We start from the raw sequence: 12,146 nt of genomic DNA on the forward strand, positions 1-12,146 counted from the left end.
GGAGGTGATGAAATGTTTGTAGAGTGAGGGAAGCCAGGAACAGGACTTCCCCCTCCTGGATGGCCCTGAGGACATTACTGTTTCAAAAATGACAATGAATGTGCTTTGCCAACTGGACAGAACTTTAAAACGACAGGGCTTTTCACGGCCCTCCATTGTTCATTCTAAGATGTTTATTTGGCACTTACTGTGTGTGCTAGATGCCAAACAATGCTTTCGGGAGGATACAGAACTGACGACGCATAGGATGCCGACATGTGGAGACAAGGGCACTGAGGCTCTGAGATGAAAAGGCGTGGGCTAAGTTTCAGAACCCATGAGACCAGCTAAAGCTCAGGGTGCAGGTGATGGGCCATAAAGCTGAAAGACAGAAGAAGCAAAATGCTGTTCCACATACTCCCCTTAGGGAGTCAGACAAGGCACAATACCTATGAGAAAGATTTCCTTCCCAAATGACTACACTTTTTCAAAATCTGCTCACAGGGCTGATATTCTATACTCTGGGAAATCCACTCATGGTAAATCTTATTGCCATAATTCTGGATAAGTGAGACATTAGAGCTATACTTCCCGTCAAACTCCTTCCTCCCTTCACCCTTGTCACCACCCTCTGTACTCTCAGTGCTCTGAAATCAGCAAGGTGGGGAGAAGGGAACAGTTTCCTTTTCCTAACAAGCAGCATCTACCATCCCCGGATCCCTCACTACTCTCAGCTGGGCTCCTGAATGATGAAGGCACCTGACCCCAAACTCACTTTGATTTCCTGAACAACAGGCTTCTATTAGAAATCAAAGCTTTTCCTGAATCTTCCCCTAACCCCTTTGTCCCGGAGTAAGGGCCCCAGTTTTCGGCCGTGGCTGTAAGTTGGTCCCTGCTCCCAGAAGTCTCCCCAAATGACAGGAAGACATCTGAGGAGCAGAGGGATGTAGGCCAGGAATGCCTGGAATTGGATTTCAATCCTCACTTCCAACCTGCTGAGTTCTTCCTGAACATGAGCTCTTTATGTGAAAGATATCTGAAGACAGGCGATCACTGGGGTATTTTACTGAAAAACCACACCACTATTTCCTGGTCTAAAATGCACAAATTGCTGAAAATAGCCCTGTAATAAATGGGGAAGTTTTGCTCTCCATGGTTCAGTGCACTTAAATATAGAGTCTCGCCAGACCCCTGGAGCAGGGGCTGCTTCCCCCATTTTATAGATGGGACACTGAGATGGAGGAGTCATTAGAGCTGGCCAGGGTCCCAGTGAATCCCAATGAAATGATGACAGAGCAAGTCAAAGATTCCAGTATCCTGGATGTGCCATGGAAGGACCTCGTGTCACCTACAGTTCACCTCTGTTGCCAGTTCATGGTACGTGAGGAACGTTATGTCCTCATGGAGTCCTGTCACACAGCTGGAGTTTCACCGAACTATGGTGGCACCCAAGTGAGTTTAGAGCACTCTGTGTCTTCAAGGAGTATACACATTAGAGGGGGAGAGAAAAGTACCCAAATGACCATACTACAGAGCAGAGCCTTTTAAAGTTTCCATGAGACCTCAAAGTGGAGGCCCCTGAGGAGAGTGAGAGCCCACCTTCCAGCATATGGAGCAGAGAGGTCTAATGAAAGCTCAGAAGTCTTGGAGGCTGGACTGGAAGATGGATCTGATCCTTTTAAAAAAAAAAAGAATAACAAGCGTGTTTAAGAAAATTTGATTTCAAATAAAGTTATTCATAATCCTACTTCCCACTGCAGTGAAGTATCCATTGCAGATCGGCCCAAACTCACCACTGGGACTCAGACATGTTCAGGCATGTCTGGTGAGCTGTGGGCAGGCCACCAGGGGCCTTCTTGGAGAACATCACGCATGACACACTGGGTCAATAACAACACCAAGGTGGTCAGAATGATGAGTCTGTCGTGGCATCTGTCGTTTGGATTGAGTCCCAGCCCTGCCTTCCTTGGATACCTGTTTAAGCAACAAAGTGCAGTTTCATTAGAATCACGTTTCCACAGTTCTGCAGAGAACACAGAGACCATGGCACAGAGTTCCCACAGATGCAAGGCCACTTCGAGACCACAAGGATCAGTGTGCCTCGTGGAGGAGCTCGGTGCTTGGACCTGGTACCTCACGTATGGGCATCACTCAGCCTCACAGGCATCTGCGGCTGAGGGCAGATTCTATGGGAGGGCCAACTAGTCCGTCATGGGATCCTTTTGTGAAGCCACGAGAGACCATTTCTAGGACAAGAATCCTACAATAATGGGTGGAGGTGGGAGACAGCCAAATGCAGGTCGGTTCTGCAAAAAGTGCCACACTTTTAGCCCCACACAAGAGAACCCCAAAGAAACACAGCTTACATAACTATGCTCATCTTTGCATATTCTATTCCAGTCCTCACTCACTTGTGCATATAACAATCACAGTATATCCCTTTCTGTAATTTGTTTTTTCAAATTTATCACTAAATTACAAATTAGAGGTGGGGAGGTATGAGAGAGGGCTTTCCAGACAGATGAAACAATATGACTCTCCATCAGTGGTTCTCAACAGGGGCAATTTTGTCTCCCAGGGTGGACACCAGGCAGTGTCTGGAGACATTTTTGTCACAACTGGGGAGGTGATGCTACTGGGTAGAGCCAGCCAGGGAGGCTGGGGCTAAACATCCTACAATACACAGGACAGCCCCCCGACCACAGAGAATTATCTGTCTCAAAATGTCAATAGTTTCGAGGTTGAAAAACCCTGCTCAAGGTGCAGAGACCAGCAAGTACATAATTATTCGAGTAATTGTAAGTAGCCCAATTTGGCTTGACTGTAGGATACATGCAGGGAAATCAGTGAGGAAAATCAAGAAGTTCAGTTAGGAAATTTCCAAAGAACCCAGATTTTATTCAGTGGACAAACGGGAGTCATGGAAAGTTTCTAGCAACAGAAATGGAGGACCCAAGGGCTGACTCTTGAGGTCTTTGGCTCAAGTGACTAATCAACACCACTTACTAAGACATGGCACACAGGAGGAGAAGCTCTGGGGAGAAACACATTCAGGTGTGGACATCATGAAGGTTCCTAGGCGCAAAGCACCAGGTGGCATTCTGCAAAGGCAAGAGGATATGAGCTGGGACCCAAGCGAGAGCTCCTGCCTCTCCTGGGAGGCAGCACTGAAGCTGCTCCAGTGGGTGCTAGTGGGAGGAACGTGAATATGAACATCCAGACGAGTTCCCTCTGAGGGCAGAGGAGAAGAGTGCTCCCAGGGGCTGGCAGAGGTGCTGGCAAAAACAAAGACCGGGGTACAGAGAGGCCTAAGAACAGGGTGAGGCAGGTGGAAAGCTGCAAGACGGCAAAGAAGAGGAGGAGAGCTGAGGGAAGGTCACCGTGCCCTCCACAGGGAGAGTCAGGATTTGAACCAGGGCTCTTCCCATTGGCCCCATCACACTGGACCATGCGGATCCATGAATGGCCCTCCTGTTAGACGCAGGCGGGCTGGCTGGAGCTGCACCCTCCCAGACACAAAATGACGATTAACAGTTACCAGAACAGAAAGGGTCTCGTGTCATACGGAAGCTTCCTTCTTCCAACATGAGCTGCAGGCCCTCTGGGGGCTGCAGCAACTGCTTCTGCAGCAGAGTCTTTACATTATACAAATAAATACTGCTTACCTCCTCTGGCAGAGTTCTTGGTGGTGCCTCCTCAGTGGTGAGCTGAGCTGGTAGCCAGGGGGCCACTAGGAACCCCATTTCATGAGCTGCAGATGGCAAACAAACATCAGGAGGGCTGCTCAGCCTTTCTAGCAATCAGAGCAGTGCAACTTAAAACCAGCAGGAGGCATTGTCTCTCCCCCAGCAGATCAACAAAAATGAACAGCTTGATGATAACCCGCAATAGTAGGCATGTGTCCAGTGGACACATACGCACTCTAAGTGGAAGGCAGCTAGCAGAGGGTACGATCTTTTGGGAGGGCACGACACACCAAGACTGTAAATGCACTTACCCTTTGCTCTGGCAATTCCACCTTCAGGTATCTGTCCTAGAGAGTGTTCACTGCAACCTGTAAGGTTAAAAATTCAGAGATCAACCAAGTGTCGGTTAGTAGAGCACAGTTTACTGTGCTCTGGTGTATCCCTGCTGTTGGATGTAGCTGGTACGGAGAATGAGGCAGGCCTCCATGTGGATATGAAACAAAGGGCCAGGATTTATGAAGTGGAAAGAGCTAGTGAAGTTGTCAGACAATGTGTATGATATGACTCATTATTGGTTCTACAACAATATATATTTGTGTGCCCATAGAAACAGTACTGAGAAGAAACCCGCCAATCGGTTGATAGTGGTTACTCCTTGAGAGGAGCATGAAGGAAGGGAAGGAAAGGAGGGTGACACTTTAACTTTTTGTACTTATGTGCTGTTGGCATTTTTACAACCAGTGGGACTTAATGTCTGGAAGATGGCATTCTGAGTTTCCTTGGACAGAAAAATTCCAGCCTGCTCACCTTGCCCTAGGCTGCCAGCTCAGGACTGGAAACCACGGCCACCTGAGGCCTGGAGACTCCATGAGGGCACACTGTAGGGCTATCAGGGCACAGCTATCATCCCCATTATTATCCCTGACGTGTTAAGGGCAAGTCAACCTTTGGCAGTTGAGAGCTTCTCACAGCCACCTGGGCACGGTGGTCTTGCTTCTGTCACCCCCCTTCTGCCTGCCCAGGGGAAGAAGGGAGGCAGACTGCAGGAGCTGCATTTCTGGAGGCAGGAGAAGCTAGTGAGGGAACCAAGTGACTCCTGGGGTGTGCCTCTTCCTATAGGAAACAGGATGGGGACAGGGAGTTGGGGCCAGGGGCACATCCACACTCCCTCACCCATTTCCGTTAAGGCTGACCATCAGCCTCATTCTCGGGGTCCAGTCTGGCCCTGGGACTGGCAAAGCTAGGGGCATTCCAGGCTCTGAACTTTGATGCTCAGGCTCACTGCTCCAGATTCTATCCGACATAGCTCAGACTCACGCTGGAACAGCATGGCCCACGATTCTTGAGTGCTTTTTCTGTATCGGGCACTCTTCTGAGTCCTTGCTACAAACTGTGGGCTGTGGACCAGCAGCATCAGCACCACCTGGGAGCTTGTTAGAGATTCAGCCTCTCAGGCCCCACCAGCTGAATCAGAAGCTGCATTTTAACAGGACCCAAGTGATTCATGTGACATTAAAGCTTGAGAAGCACAGTTAATCCCTCAACAACTCTCTGAGTCCCATTATTATCATCCCCATTTTGTGTATGGAGGTTAAGTAACTCGTCTTAGGTCACGTGGCTAGTAACTCCTCCAGGTGGGGCTCTGGCTGTAGAAGCAGCACTATGAGCCCCCACAGCACGATGCTGACTGTGTGAAGAGTGGGGAGAATAGCTTCTTCAACTTTATATCTGTCCAAATGGCAGAGGGCTTAGGATGCTAGTGAGGAATAAACACAACTTTGCCAAGATTGGCCTGATCAAAACCATGTCTTTCAAAATTGTAGAACTGGAAAACAGAGTAGTGGTTGCCAGGGGCTAGGGAGGGAGCTGGGTCGGGGTGGGGTCATTGTGGTGATGGAACTGCTCCATATCTCGAATGTATCATCATCAATATCCTGGTTGTGATAATTCTCTGTGGTTTTGCAAGATGTTGTCATTGCGGGAAACTGAGTTAACCAGGCAGAGGATCTCTCTGTATTATTTCTTACAACTGCATGTGAATCTCAAAAGGCTTTTAATTTAAAAAAAAAAAGCTTTCTGCACAGCTAAAATTACCAAGCTTAGGTAAATGAGCCAAACTTGCTAAACGAGCCAAAGTTAAATTTTATGCATATGGACCAGAAGTGTGTTCTGATTAAAGTATGCACAATTAAAGGCCTGGGGAGTAAGGGGAGGTGACCAATACCAAGTGCAGCTACATAACAAAACCATTTGTGCCTCAATATTTAATTCTCCTTAGTTCCAGAAGGCCAGCTTATAACACACACACACACACACACACACACACACGTGCCTTCCACAAACACAGCCTGTCTCTGGGTCATTTAGAAGGAAGTAATCTCATAAGGCAGTATTGATGAAAAAGAACAAAATATGAGGGCTCCAAAGTGGGAAACCATTCCTGGCTTGCAGCATCCTCTTGGCTAGAGTTGACTTTGAAGAACAAAGAGCCAAAGCAGAATCCTGCTCTTACGATTGTCTTAGGAAGGGAATCATGCGGTTCTGAGATCAGTGCAGATATAGTAATGTCAATCAACAGTCTGCAAAAACACACGGCCAATGGTGAACCCCCAAAGCTCGTGTGTGTGTGATATTTGTGTTGTGTATCGCATACTTCTGATTGAAGCCAACGGTTGGTTCAGGTCACTTGAATTAGGTATTTTTGTGAAAGGCTGGAAGGTCCTAAAGTGAAGAGAGGGCTTCCCTGGAAGTTGGTTCACCAGGCTAACACATCCCTCCAGCTGGCCGTTGCCCATGGCAACCTGCTTGTGGCCACAGCCAGCTGGCAGATGTTGCCAACACTCCTCCCTAGGAAGCTCAGACCAGACACACAGCAGCTCTTCATTCAGAGCATAGTAGGGCCTGCTGGGCTGAGCGAGCTCTGTAAAATGAGAATTGAGAGTCCACTTAGGGACTCCCTCCTCCCAGTCACTCTGCACGCCAGTCTGTGATGGATGCTTCTCATGCTGACCATTACCAGAAGCCAGCACCTGAATTGTCACAGACACCCCAACACATACACCAGCATGTGAGGCCCCAGGAAGCCACCATGTGGCTCTCATGGCAGCTGGCAACTGAGAAGACAAGTCTTTGTGTGGGTGGTTATTCCCCAGGCACCCAGGATGAGGCCCTGCTCAGCCACACCTGGGGACTGTGGTCTCTGTGCAACGGCGGCCAGGAAGTCGCTATCAGCCTTTCTTTCCACCTCTTCTCTTTCTGTTTATTTGTCTCCTTTTTCTTCAGATCTCATGGGAAGATGCTGTTTAGCTGAAGATTTTATTAATTCCATCCCCCTCACCAGAAGCATCCAGAAATTGGGATGACCTCCTGATGAGATCTGCCACAGCCACCCTCTAGTCTTCACAGGGGTCTTAAACTCCACTCCAATGGCCCGACACCAGTCCTCCATGAAAACACACCCCCAGCACAAGGCACTGCACAGCCTCTGTCCTGATCACTGGTCTTGTCCCAGAGTGCCCGATGTCCCAATTCATTTCTAATTCTTCCAGCATAGGACCTCCCACCGTGCCTTCCTGCTCATTCTCTTGTTGCGATCCACTTGAACGTAAACGTGGGAGGGCAGGAATTTCAATCTGGTTTGTTCGTCACTCTTCTCAGCACATGGCCCCTGGTCCATAGCATCTACTCAATAAACAGTTCTTATAAGACTAACAGCCTAAGACTGAACCTCAGAGCTGAGGCTTGGCCCTGCTTCTCCGGCTTATAGCTTCTTTGACCATAACTTATGTGAGCCATTGGCCATTCTGGAGAAATTCCTCCAGAGCCCTAGGACCTTGTCTCTTCTCAGCCTATGCCTTCCCTATGTTCACCCCAGTTCAGAGCAGGAACAGCCCAGGGCTAAGTCCTTACAAGCTGAAGCCCATAAGAAAGCCATCTGTCTCAAAGGCCTGGGTGAGAACCAAGGCCTTTGATCAAGTTGCTAAAGACCAGGAGGGGCAGTCAGACATGGAGCCTGAATGCTGAGGGTGGTTGAGAGATCGTGAGTGAGAAATGCAAGGCTGAGACTTTTTGGAACAAGCACCAAGGAGAGAAAGACTAGAACTCAGAGCTACACCCTCAGTACCCACAGAGCCCAAGGCTAGCTGAAACAATATCCCAACACTGTTCTCTGGATATACAAAGGACAGGAGCTGACAGGTGGCTTTCTTTATCCCACAACTCATGCTCCGATTATGGCTGCCATGTGCCATACAGATATGAAAGAGTTTGCATTTCACAACCATTTGACTTTCACAAGTCCGTCATTTCCCACAGAGAGCCCTGCTCCATCAGCATTCCGAGAAATATCTTTGATCAAACCTGGGTCTCAGCTTGGTCTCCACAGTGGAGGAGTAAACTGAAAGGAAAATTCATGCATTTGCGTGTTAGCTCCAAACTTTAACTAGCCCTGGACACTGGCTCATACGATGTAAATTTGCTTAGACCTGAATAGTGACAGAACTAAATAACAGGACTGGTCCATGGAAGGAAAGTGGCTAGTCTCAGCATCACCTTTGCAACGCTCACGCTCTGAAACGGGCATCCACCACCAAATGAGTCCAAATGCCCACCGCAGAGGGGTTATCCCGGACCCTCCCGGAGGGTGGATGTGGACATGTGTTTGAAGGACAGCAAAGTTGCTGCCCTGAAGTGGAGGGCATATTACTTTCCTAGGGCTGCTGAAACAAAGTGCCACAGACTGGGTGGCTTAAAACAACGGAAATGTATTGTCTCACGGTCCTGGAGGCCAGAAGTCTGAAATCAAGGTGTCGGCAGGACCAAGCTCCTTCCGATGCCTGCAGGGAGGTCCTGCCTTGCCTCTTCCTGGCTGCTGGTGGTTGCTGGCAATGGTGATCTCTGGCCTTCCTCGGCTAGCAGCTGCATAACTCCAGCCTCTGCCTTTGTCGTCACATGACTTTCTCCCCGTGTGTCTCCACGTCTCTTCTTGTCTTCATATGAGGACATCAGGATTAGGGGCCCACCCTATTTCAGTATAATTTCAGCTTAATTTAACTAATGACATCTGCAATGACCCTATTTCCAAATAAGGTCACATTCTGAGGGACTGGCTTTCAATGTATCTATTTTGGAGGGGACGCAACACAACCTATAACAGAGAGGGGAGAGTCCTCACGACTAGAAGAAAATGGTGGCCCAGGGGCTCCATAACTGGTGAGGTCCAGTGTCCTGGGAGGATGGCAGGGAGACAGTGGACCTCCGAGAGAAACAGCTATGTGGGGAGGCAGGACCCGGGACCCAGTGGTCTCAGCATTAACAAATATCTGATGCCCAAGAAGGACACAGAGTAGCAACACTGCCCAACCCGGACCTCGTGGTCTTGGACAAGGAGCCCAATACAGCTGTGGACCAGCGCACAGGGTCGGGGGCAGTCAAGGCAGGAGCCCCAGTGTGACCAAGATCAAATCCCACAACACCAGGCGCTGACCTTGAAGTCACAACTATTTTGATTTAGAAGAAAATTAACGTAAACATACTTCTTAAACCCAATTAATGTGGTTGCAAATTTATGGTAAATTTGCAAATTTATAGACTATAAACATATTCCTTCACCTATATTCACACTTATTTCCATGCACTGCACAAAGAGCAGCCCTCAGGATACAGAAGACATGAGTCAACGTGGCTAACGGGGTGAAAAATGACAGAAAGAGGCCAAACGTGGATGTTAGAGGGGAGGAACGATGGACCTGGAAACCCGTGTTGGTCCAGATCACCCCCCCCCAAATCCTTGCAGAAAAGAATATTAATAAAATAAAACTCCAAAATCCAATCCCGGAGCAATAGTGGAACACCCGTGCCAAACTTCACAGCCGTGGGAAGGATGTATGGAGCTGAGCAATCTGTGGACGGCATTTCTCGCCTGAAATTCTTGAAAGGTTGTAGAGCTCAAGCCAAATGCTCTGGAAACCAAGTCCTGTGAAAATGCAAACTTTATGAATCGCACATGTGGCCACAAAGCCAGCTCTGCCGTCTGAATGTAAAGACGCACAGAAATGTGTCCCGGCACTGGAGACCACCAGGGCTGATGGAGAACGCAGCGTGGGTCCCAGAGGGGCAGGAAACTTACGCAGCCTTGTGGGATTTTCTTGGCAAACTTGGGAAGATACTAGTGAAGATCTGGGCTGGAATTAGATAAGATAGACAAAGGGGCCACTTCCCTTTGCCTGAGGGGATGGCCTGGAGAAGGAGCACCCAGGGGATGAAATGAATCCTTTCCCAGCTACTTACCCTCTTTGTTCCTTCCTCTTCCCATCTGTGAGACGAGATCACAATAGCACTGATCTCACGGGGTGGCTGAGGGTGATCAGCTATGGAAAGCTCTCAGAACAGCCAACGTGATCCTCACCTGCAGCAAGCACGCCAGCAAAGCTGAGCATCAGAATCTCTCCCCTAAGCTGCATCTCTTCCAGCACTCCTCCTAAATTTTCATTTTTACTTTATAGATCTCAGATTCCTTTCCCACTTTGTCTCCCAACAACCTATTCTTAAGCTGGAGAGTTTCCCGCTCACTGTCATAGGATCTAAGGGCAGGAAGGGCCCTCCTCAGTCCCTCAGCTTCCGCCCCTGCCCCAAGGCAGAGCTCTGTTCACACCAACTCCGACAGATGGTTGTCGTTTCCAGACAGGAAATATTTATCGAACATTCACTCTGGGCCAAGCCCTGTGCTCAACACTGCTAGGAATATATGCAGGAGTGGGGCAGGCTGAGTTCCCGCAGTCTGTTGGGAAAACTGGAAACTCAGACAGGATTGGATGCTGCAGTCTTGAGGCAGAATTTCTTCCTCTCTGGGAAACCTCAGTTTTGCTTTTATGGACTTCAACTGATTGGACGAGGCCCACCCACATTATCACGGGTAATCCTTTACTTAAAGTCAACTGATTGCAGATGTTAACCACATCTAGATTAGTGACTGATTAAATAACCGGCTACTGTAGCATAGCCAAGTTGACATATAAAATTAACCATCACAGGCAGGTTCAATTGTCCTTGTTCTCCCTACTTCATGTCCAGTTTTTCTTCCTGACTGCCAGTTCTGTGACCTATGGCAACTTCAGGCCCACCATGAGATGCAGAGAAAATAACTTTCCATTGACTTCTTCACCAGCTCCCAAAGTGCATTAGCTCTTCGTCCCTATAGTAAATCTTTCATCCCATTTCATTCATAATGGTTCTGTTTCCCTGACTGAACCCCAACTGATACATACCATATGCCCTAGAATTCTCTGGCCTTATGGAATATTGGAACGGCTTGCTGAACCCTCAGTTATAGCCTGTTGAGAGCACGCCCCGCAGGTTAGGAGCTCTCCAATAGGATGTGGTTTAGGTTTTAAACCACAACCAATACATGATGCTGTTTTTCCCATAGCCATAACATATGGGTCCAGAAATCAAGGGGTGTAGTGACTCCCTGCGTTAGCACACCTAATACCCATCCTCACCACTGTGGGCTCTCCTTGTCCCCGGAGGGTTCGTCTCAGGAGGGTTGTCCATGCTTATCCTCTCTGCTGAGAATGCCACAGTCAGGTCCCATCAGTGGCCATGCCCTAGCAGGCTTTGGCTCTTTGGCTGCCACTGCCACTAAGAAACTAAGGCTCTGTGTGGCAGATCCCAGCTAAGCACTGCCCCCACCACCAGCCCAGGCACCACCAGCCTCCTAGCTCCAGAGAGAAGAAAGTTCCCTCTGAGAGTCTCGAGCACACACTTGCCCTACAGCCACATATGGCTACAGAACTCCTGGAAAAACCCAGTCCTGGAGCCGGGGACCCTCTAAGAAAATACCCCTTGGTGATGAGACATTCCTCCTTTGGCCACCCACCAGGGACAGCTTGCCTACTGATTTGGTCCTTACTGCCTTTAGCTCCTTTATCTTCCAAGGAAAGCTGTGGAGAGTGGAAGCTGGTCAGTCTCACGGGACAACTCTTGTCCCTCCCTCTGGCTCTTTAAACTTTACCCACCCCGCAGTCTCCAACGTCTCTAGGAAGCCTCCCCTAAGGACCTCTGCCCACACTGATCCTCTCCTTCTGCAGGATTTTTACAGCTATCATTGTCCACATCATTCATTTGGCATTTAACCAGATACTGCTTTGTCATTTTATTTAGCTTTACTTTTTCCCGTCAACCAGGCAAGAGATGGTGTGAACTGAGAGTCCTCCCTGGAGGAAACACTCCTTCCCTCGTGCAGCTTCCTGTCCACTTCCCATTGGGACCTTATCCTCCATCCAACGCATTCAGTTTATTGAATAGCATTCACTGAGTACCTACTATGTACCTGCCAGTCACTATCCTAGACTCTGGGGATACAGCAATGGGGATACAGGACAGACAAGGCCCTAGTTTTCATGGCACATATGTTCCAGTTGGAGGAGATAGATGAAAAGCACATAAACAAATAGAAAAATTTCAAATCATAAGTCTATGGGA

At 48.7% G+C, this 12,146-nt stretch overlaps 1 long non-coding RNA gene across 1 annotated transcript; it reads right to left on the reverse strand.

The window, feature by feature from the left end:
• Nucleotides 1-1,819: 1,819 nt before the first annotated feature.
• Nucleotides 1,820-10,049, reverse strand: LOC124241749 (uncharacterized). The gene is made up of 4 exons (XR_006889314.1): nucleotides 9,954-10,049; nucleotides 3,977-4,033; nucleotides 3,645-3,730; nucleotides 1,820-1,953 (listed from the first exon to the last, which is right to left on the reverse strand). It is a non-coding gene; the product is annotated as an uncharacterized LOC124241749 (long non-coding RNA).
• Between the last annotated feature and the right edge of the window lie 2,097 nt (nucleotides 10,050-12,146).

The sequence above is a fragment of the Equus quagga genome, chromosome 7 (genome assembly GCF_021613505.1).
Source record: "Equus quagga isolate Etosha38 chromosome 7, UCLA_HA_Equagga_1.0, whole genome shotgun sequence".
Classification (NCBI taxonomy): Eukaryota; Metazoa; Chordata; class Mammalia; order Perissodactyla; family Equidae; genus Equus; species Equus quagga.